Source organism: Ovis aries, chromosome 25, assembly GCF_016772045.2.
Source record: "Ovis aries strain OAR_USU_Benz2616 breed Rambouillet chromosome 25, ARS-UI_Ramb_v3.0, whole genome shotgun sequence".
Taxonomy (NCBI): Eukaryota; Metazoa; Chordata; class Mammalia; order Artiodactyla; family Bovidae; genus Ovis; species Ovis aries.
Genome location: NC_056078.1, coordinates 3,767,071 through 3,775,467, shown reverse-complemented (window position 1 = coordinate 3,775,467; position 8,397 = coordinate 3,767,071). Strand labels below are relative to the sequence as shown.

Genomic DNA, 8,397 nt, shown 5'->3' with positions numbered 1-8,397 from the left:
AAGAGGGTAGAAAAGAATTTATATGTATAGTAGGAATATGTGAACTAGACAGGAAATCAGAGTTCTTTTAAAAAAGCATTACTTTGGAGGGAAATATAAACTCAAAAAACATGTGCCATTGTTAACTCACATTTCCCTCTTACAATGCTTACAAATTTAATAAAGGAAATAAATATATATAGTGCATCGAAATATATTTTATATATTATCTATATTACATTATGGACTGTGCTGTGCTTAGTTGCTCATTCGTGTCCGACTCTTTGCAACCCCATGGACTGTAGCCCACCAGGCTCCTCTGTCCATGGGATCCTCCAGGCAAGAATACTGGAGTGGGTTGCCGCGCCCTCCTCCAGGGAATCTTCCCAGGCCAGGGATGAACCCAGGTTTCTGGCATTGCAGGCAGATTCTTTACTGTCTGAGCCACCAGAGAAGTTCATATTACTATATTTTATATATAAGTAGGGCTGCCGTCTATGGGGTCGCACAGAGTCGGACACGACTGAAACGACTTAGCAGCAGCAGCAGCAGCAGCAGCAGCAGCAGCAGTATATTAAAAGAGATATTTAGTACAGTACTTTAAAACTTATTTGAAACAGCAAATTCTTTGCAAATGGGAATCAGAAATCAGGTGACTATTCCAGGAAAGAGATGTCTGTATTGAAAGAAGCAAAGAACCTATGTGCAAATAAATAATCACCCATGTTAAAGGGTCAAAGACAAGCCTGGCAGCTGAAATAAAGAAAATTTGTCATCAAAACTCTTTGGCCTTTCTTTCCTAAAGTAAATTTGGAGCTAAGTAGCTTTCAAGACTTTTCCGGGATTTCTTCCACAGTGACAAGGCAAAGAAACACACTTGAGATTAAAAAACAGATGTTGACGTCCACTGGCCACTTGTTCATGCACATTATATATGTCGCTGTTAAAGCTTGTTTGGCCACGGTCCAGACGCATCAGGGGAAATGGACTTTGTGGGTCTTATTCTAATTGTCACTCGACATTCGATGTATGAGAAACCAGTCTAACAAGCCTGGGTTCTTCCTGGGCTGGAATTCATCTCCTTACTGTTGGATGTCCCTTGCTGCAGTTGCCTCTGGGTACTCTGTAAAGTTTTCAAAAACTGCAGGGACCATAGAAGGTATATCCCACCTTACACTGCCCCCTCCCCACCTTCCTCACACCCTCTCTTTCCTGTCAAACCATGAATTTTGGTTACTCAATTCTTGGCTCTGTGAATGCGAGAAGAGGAAAATACAGTGAGAATTTCCCCACACAGGTGTTAGAGAAAACCAGGCAAGAGGTGAGATAAAGATAAGCAGGACACACCTAAAATCCCTGAGGACCTCTGTCTGATGTCCCAGGATCCTGATCCAGGCTTATCTTTGTTTACACAATGAAGTCTGTACCCCACGACAGCTAACAAACACTTTAGGATATAACATCTCTATGCAGATAAGGGCCCTGGTCAGCAGTTGACTCCAGATCTCCAAATGCTACAGAAGTCCCTGAGGACCTGTGGCACAGAAAGAATGGGTAGAAATAAAATATTTCTGGGTGAAAGATACTGCAATAAGTAAATTTATATTTGAATAAATATATCCATTACAGGTTCCAGAACTTTCCTTACTGAAAATTTTGAATGAGATGTGACTAAAAGCATTGAAGGACAATTCTCCTATTTAATGATCTGTATCTCCAAGTTGGGGCTTCCCAGGTGTCTCAGTGGGTAAAGAATCCACCTGCAAATGCAGAAGACACAGGCAGGTGGGAGTTCGAGCCCCAGGTCAGAAAGAGCTTCTGGAGGAGGGCCTGGAAACCCATTTCAGTATTCTTGCCTAGAGAATCTCATGGACAGAGGAGCCTGGTGGGCTACAATCTATAGGGTTGCAAAGAGTCAGACACAACTGAGCGACTTAGCATGCCCGCTCCTCCAAATTTATACACAAATAGTGCTTCCCTTCAAAAACTCGGTGGGCTTCTGCATCTTTCTCCACAGAATGTGACTTGCATATGGTGGAGTCATCTAAAGAGAGAGGTTTAAAAAATGTTTGCTCCAGCTTTCTGTCCTCCCATAAGAACGTATCTGGAGTTCTGAAATGCACAAGGTCTGAGAATTTAAAGTGAGTCTGATCTGCTGGCATCCGTTCTCCTCAAGGTCTTCAGGGGGAAGTTCGGTAATTTCCTTCTGGAGTTTCTCTAAATGCTGCAGAGTGCTCACAGGTGATTCATCCTTGAGCATATGCCTCAGATGATAACTCACTTAAATACTACGTTTGTGGCCTATTTTTCTAAATTCAGGAAAATCAGAGAAATTGCAATCCTGTTTTGCTTTTGCAAATAGGAAGTTTGTTCACAAAGCCCCACGTGCAGGAGTTGATGGGGTTTTGGTGGATGAGCAGAAGCCTTCACTGGAGCCTCATTTCCAAGCAGCCCATGGGCAACATGGACCCAGCACAGGATCAGCTTTCTCCGGGCACCTCCCTACCTGCCTGCGGCTGAGCTCCTGGCAGTCCTGCCTGAGTTAAGGAACCTCCTTCCCTGACCCCACTCCTTTCTTTGGGAATATGGCATTGTGATTCTTCATGTGTCTCTGACTCTCAGATGGTTAGGGTGAAGCCAGCAAGGTCTGGGAGCCCCTAACAGCCTCCTTCTCCCAGAATCTCAGCATCAAGAACCCAGCTGTCCTTCCCCTGCCTTTTACATTTCTCTTTTTTGATTAAAATATGTCCAAATGGTTACTGATCCCCACCTTTTTCTTTTTTTAAATTACTGTAATATATATAACATAAATTTTACCATCTCTAGGTGTAAGATTCAATTGAATTGGGTACATTCAGATTGTTGGGCAACCATCATCATCTCCCATCTCCAAAATGTTTATCTTCCCAAACTGAAACTCTGTACCCTTTCACAATAACTCCTCCCCCTCCTTCTCTTCAAACTCCAGCACCCACCATTCTGTTTCTATGAATCTGACCAGTGTAGGTGTTACTGAAAGTGTGTGGGATCTCAGAAGCCAATAAACAGGCCAGCTTGGTAGAAGGAAAAGGTTGCTTTATTTCAGATGCCAGCAACTGTGGGGGGAGCATGGTGGACATCTGTCCAAAGGCCAACTCCTCCTACCCCTGACAAGCAGGGGATAAGAGCTTTTATGGACAGAATTGGTGTTACAAGCAGAAACAGCACAGTCATCTCTAATCGTCATCTTCAAATTGGTCATCAGTGGTTTTACCAGCATCGTCTTGGTTGTTTCAGGTATAGTTAATCTTCAGCTCCAGGGCCCATTTATTCCCATTTCTTTGCGGCCAGTTCTCAGAATTGTGGACGTTCATGTCCTGGGTACAGCCTGGTCATCACGCAGTTAACTTCTCCACCTGGTGTTCTGGTAGCTATAAGACTACTCACAGAATATGGCTCAGAACAGCATGTACACCCCTGAGAAAGAACCAAAGGCCCTTGAGTATGCTTAATGACTTGTCATTATTAGTCTCCTTTTACTATTTTCCTTTGTTTCCGCATATCTCACTTCTCTGATTAAACTTATTCTTTGACTAAAGCTTTCCACAGACAAAAGACAGGCAGAGGACATGGTCAGATGGCAAGGACCACAGGGTCCTACTCTGTTTTAGAGGTACCTCTTGTAAGTAGAACCATGCAGTATTTTTCTGAGGCTTATTTCTCTTAACTTCATGTCCTTCAGGTTCATCCATGTTGTAGCAGGTGTCAAAATTTCCTTCCTCCTGAAGGTTGACTAATACTCCATTGTATGGATACACCACATTTTGTGCATCCATCCATCCATCCGTGGACAGCTGGGTTGCGTCCACCTTTCAGCTATTGTGAATAATGCTGCTATGAACATGGGTGGGCAAATACTGTTCTGATTCCCCTTTTATAACTTTAAACTTTTTAAAAAATTTTGCTCATGTAGGTTTCAGTCTTATATTCATTTTGGTGTTTAATGCCCATTACATTAGTAGCCCAGTCAAAACTCAGACAGGAAGAAATTCATCTTAACATTCTGCTAAAATAAGACTCAAAGTTAACCTTAAGCTCTATGCAAAGTCCTGGAACCTTAGACATTATTCCAGACAGGCCTTGTCATCCAGAGAAAAGGAGCTTGAATGAAAAGGGCCTCCTTTTTTCTGGTGGAGGTTTCAGTACAGATTGGTCCCAGGCAGCTCCTCAAGATATAGAATCCAATGCTAAGGTAGAGTGCTTCCCAGGTAGCCCGGTGGTAAAGAATCAGCCTGCCGGTGCAGGGGGACATGGATTCAACACCTGGTCCGGAAAGATCTCACATGCTGCAAAACAACCAAGTCCATGCTCCACAACAATTGAGCGAGAGCTCTAGAGTCTGGGAACCACAACTACTGAGCGCTGGCTGCAGCTACAGAAGCCTGTGTGCCCTGAGCCCACCGCAGTGAGAAATCCACTCACCACAGCGAAGAGTAGACCCCCCCTCCTCAACTGCGGAAAAGACCTCACAGCAGTGAAAACCCAGCAGAGTCAAAAGTAAATAAACAAATAAATGCTGACTCAGAGTTTGCACACAATCCAGCAATTCCACTTACACCCAGGAAAAGGAAAACATGTCCACACAAAACTTGTCGAAACAGCGTAATTCAGAATATCTGAGAAGCGGAAAAAACTCAAATGTGCATCAGCTGACAAATGGACAAAATGTATTCTATCCAGTCAATGAACTCCTTAGTATTCCGCAATAAAGTCAATGAAGTATTGATACACCTTATGATATTGATGAATCTCAGAAATATTATACTAAGTGAAAGAAGCCAAACACAAAACTTGACATATTGTGTGACTCCATGTATATGAAATGTCCAGAAAAAGGAAATCCATTGGGACAAGAAGTTGATTAATGGTTGCCTACGGCTGGTTGGAAAGAGTGGGGAGTGACTTCAAAAGAACACAAATAGAAAGGGCTTTTTTTCTGCAGTGATGAAATGTTCTGAAACTGGATTGTTGTAATGATGACACAAATCTGTAATTTTACCAAGAATCATTTACTTTAAATGAGTGATTTTTATGGGATAATAGTCATACTTCAGTAAAGTTGTTTTAAAATAGAGCTCAAATATTTAACAAATATAGTTCATGACATTATCGAAACACAATCTTAATTATTACATAGAACCTTTTATGGCAAAATGTTCATAGTGATTATCTTTGGCAGTTAGACTGTAAGACTTTTCTTTTGGCTCATATGTATCTTACAAACTTTCTTCATTGAATAGATGACTTTCCTAACAATTAAAGGTGTGTGAGTGTGTATGTGTGTGTGTCTTTTAAATAAAAGCCATGAGTGAATTGACTGACTGTAGTGGGGAAGGCTCTGCAAAATAAGACAGACAACCCACAAGTATAAAGGCACTCTGCCAAATCTGCCAGACAAAACGTTAACATTTCTTTGTTGTAAAACCAAACCAAAACAAAATCAATAGCTAAACACAAAGGTAGAACACAGAAGACAAACTGGGGAAAACATTTGCAGAACACAGTGATAGACAAAGGATAACTTCTTTCATTTACAAAGCCCAGCTGAATCAGTAAGAAAAAATCCAAAGAATATGAACAAGAAATATACAGAAAAAGAAATACTGGCTGCCATTTTACATATAAAAAGATGTTCAACCTCATTCAAATTTTGGTAACAGTATAAATCTGTGCAACTTTGTAAAAGGACCATTTAACAAAATCTACCAATACCTTTTTAGTGTAGTTCTTTAAGACTTAGCATTTCCACTCCTAGGACGATTTTAGTTTTGTTTCCAAGCTTTAAGAGGGCCCTGTTTGGTAGCATTAAATTGAATAAAATGATTTCATGGAAACGTTTTGGTGGCACTTTTGTAAATGAATAGCTTCTAGATCACCACAAACCAAGCCTAAAACTCTCCCAGCTGTGAATACTCAGATTTGCAGGTCCAGTTGCATTCTAGATCTGTGAGTTGCCTGACAAAGCATTTGAGAATTTCTTTATATTAGATGAAATATGGTACTTTACAAATGGAATTCCAAGCATCCTTAAAATAATTAGATTTAGATGTTCAAATGTGGAAAAGTCCCTGAGAAGTATGAAGCGGGCAGCCAGGAAGAGCAGAAGAATGAAGTTAAAAGTCCACATCGTATAAATATTAAAAGGGTATGAATATATACATACATAAATACGTACATATTGTGGGGGCGGACATAATAATCACTCCCTTTGAAAAGAGGGATTGCTCGGAAGGACGGCCACTGATTTTTTCATTTTAAAACTTTTATGCTGTTTTGCATGTTTTAAGCCCATGTCTGTCATTTCCTTAAAGACCAGAAAGGCATTCGCTAGGAGGTATTTTTGCTTTCTTATTTTTAACTTTTCTAGATTTAAAAATAACTGACTGGATTTGTTAAACAGGTTATTTTCTGCTTGACCTCGGGTCACAGAGCTGCCAGATGTGGTGGAGGAGGAGTCCCCCGGCAGCCAGGGCACGGGACAAAGCGCACGTCCGAGCCGAGCCCCGAGCACCCAGCCCAGGCTCGGGTCGCGGGTCACACCGCGGGGAACCTGGGCTCCCGGCGACCCGGCAGTGTGCATACGCAGAAGGACCGCCTACGCGCGCAGAGCCGCGGGGTAGGAGTCCCGGCGATCGCCTAGGGCCCGGGCGCTGTCCTGGCCCAGCTCCGGCAGGCGCCCCAGACGCCTTTCTAGCAGGCATTGCCTTCTCAAGCTGGGATTTCTTACCTAAGCCCACTCCCCGGCGGGCGCCCCCCGCCCCCAGATAGTCAGGATGCGGAGACAGTGGGCCCTCTTCACTTTTCTATATGTTCCAAAGTTTTCACAATGAGCCTGCGTTATTTTTATTATCGTAGAAATCTATTTTACAAAATGAATCGTATATGTAAGTCTGTTCATATGAAGGCATCGTATCTACTGGATTCTACATGGCCGACCTCCTCTGCGTGGACTGAACCAAGGGGTGGCTGAGGATTGTTTGACCTTTCCCGGGAGGAAGGGCTGGGCAGAGTGAGGACGCCAGGGGAGGCGAAGCACAGGCGGGGGAAAAAGAGAAGCGCTGAGGTGCACAGGCGGGGTGTGTGTGTGTGTGTGTGTGTGTGTGCGCGCGCCAGCACGCGGGGGGGGGGGGGCGGGGAAGAGAAGAGCTGAGGTGCACATGCTGTGTGTGTGTGTGTGTCCGGGGTGTGTGTGTGTGTGTGTCCGGGGTGTGTGTGCGTGTGTCCGGGGTGTGTGTGTGTGTCCGGGGTGTGTGTGTGTGTGTGTCCGGGGTGTGTGTGTGTGTGTCCGGGGGGCGGGGAAGAGAAGAGCTGGGGCGCACATGCTGTGTGTGTGTGTGTGTGTGTGTCTGTGTGTGTCTGTGTGTGTGCGCGCGCGCGCGCATGCCCGCGCGCGCACTCAGTCGCTAAGTTGTGTTGGACTCTGCGACCCCATGGACCGTAGCCCGCCAGGCTCTTCTCTCCAGGAATTTTCCAGGCAAGAATACTGGAGCGGGCTGCCATTTCCTCTTCCAGGGGATCTTACCCCTCAGGTCCACTTAACTGCATTCTCCCACTCGCCTCGATCTGTACAGAATTGGCCGTGAATCTGCTCTACTCACCTCCATCTGGCTGATTTTATAATGCTCTCACACTGAGTCTATATGCACACATTTACCTGGGAAGCCGGGATACACCGGCGTGGTGACCCCTCCTGCGAGGCGCTAGATGGCAGACGCGGCCAGGACATCTCTGTGGTCACAGCCTCAGGTCCCAAGACGCCCAAGGAGGGGACTCGTCCCACCCGACTCTGTAGCTGCACAGTGTCTAAAACCATGTCGCCGCGTCACTCTTCTCTCCAAGTTCTGCCTCTTGATGAAAGAGAAAGAACCTACAACTTTAAGTCAGAGTTGGCCTCATTAGGCTAACAGGTTCTTTTATAGAGACTATTCCCCCCGAGCGTTACCTAGGTGTTCTCACCTCTGCACTCTGGGGATCCTTTGGCTCTGCTCTCCTGGGCGGTATCTGCGTCTCCGCAGGATACACGCTGTGCATTTTAGTCCTGAGAATCAGAGCTTATTCAGGATGGAGGGTGTATACAAAGGAGGGGGAACTGGGGCACAAAGAGAGGAAACAGGTCCCCATTCTTTAACTTGCTCCCCCTTCCGGCCTCCTGTTAACACAAAGACAGGCGTTGCTGGCAGATGTCGGAGGGGACGCAAAGAGGTCTTACACTTCCGGACTTCAGGTTGACTCTGCGCGGCTTTGCCAGCGTGCCTGCAACAGCCTCCTGTGTCCTCAGTCTCTTGCCCTGGCCCATGCTCTTTCCGTGTGAGTCTCTACCTGCAGTGTCCCCAGCCCTGAATGTATCAGCCCCTCCTTCACCGCACAAGTCTCTCCTAC

The 8,397-nt window shown here is 45.0% G+C and overlaps 1 long non-coding RNA gene across 1 annotated transcript; it reads right to left on the bottom strand.

Annotated features, from left to right (window-relative positions):
- Positions 1-3,037: 3,037 nt before the first annotated feature.
- On the bottom strand, positions 3,038-8,065 carry LOC105604901 (uncharacterized). The gene is made up of 3 exons (XR_001436706.3): positions 7,975-8,065; positions 7,673-7,891; positions 3,038-3,435 (listed from the first exon to the last, which is right to left on the bottom strand). It is a non-coding gene; the product is annotated as an uncharacterized LOC105604901 (long non-coding RNA).
- Between the last annotated feature and the right edge of the window lie 332 nt (positions 8,066-8,397).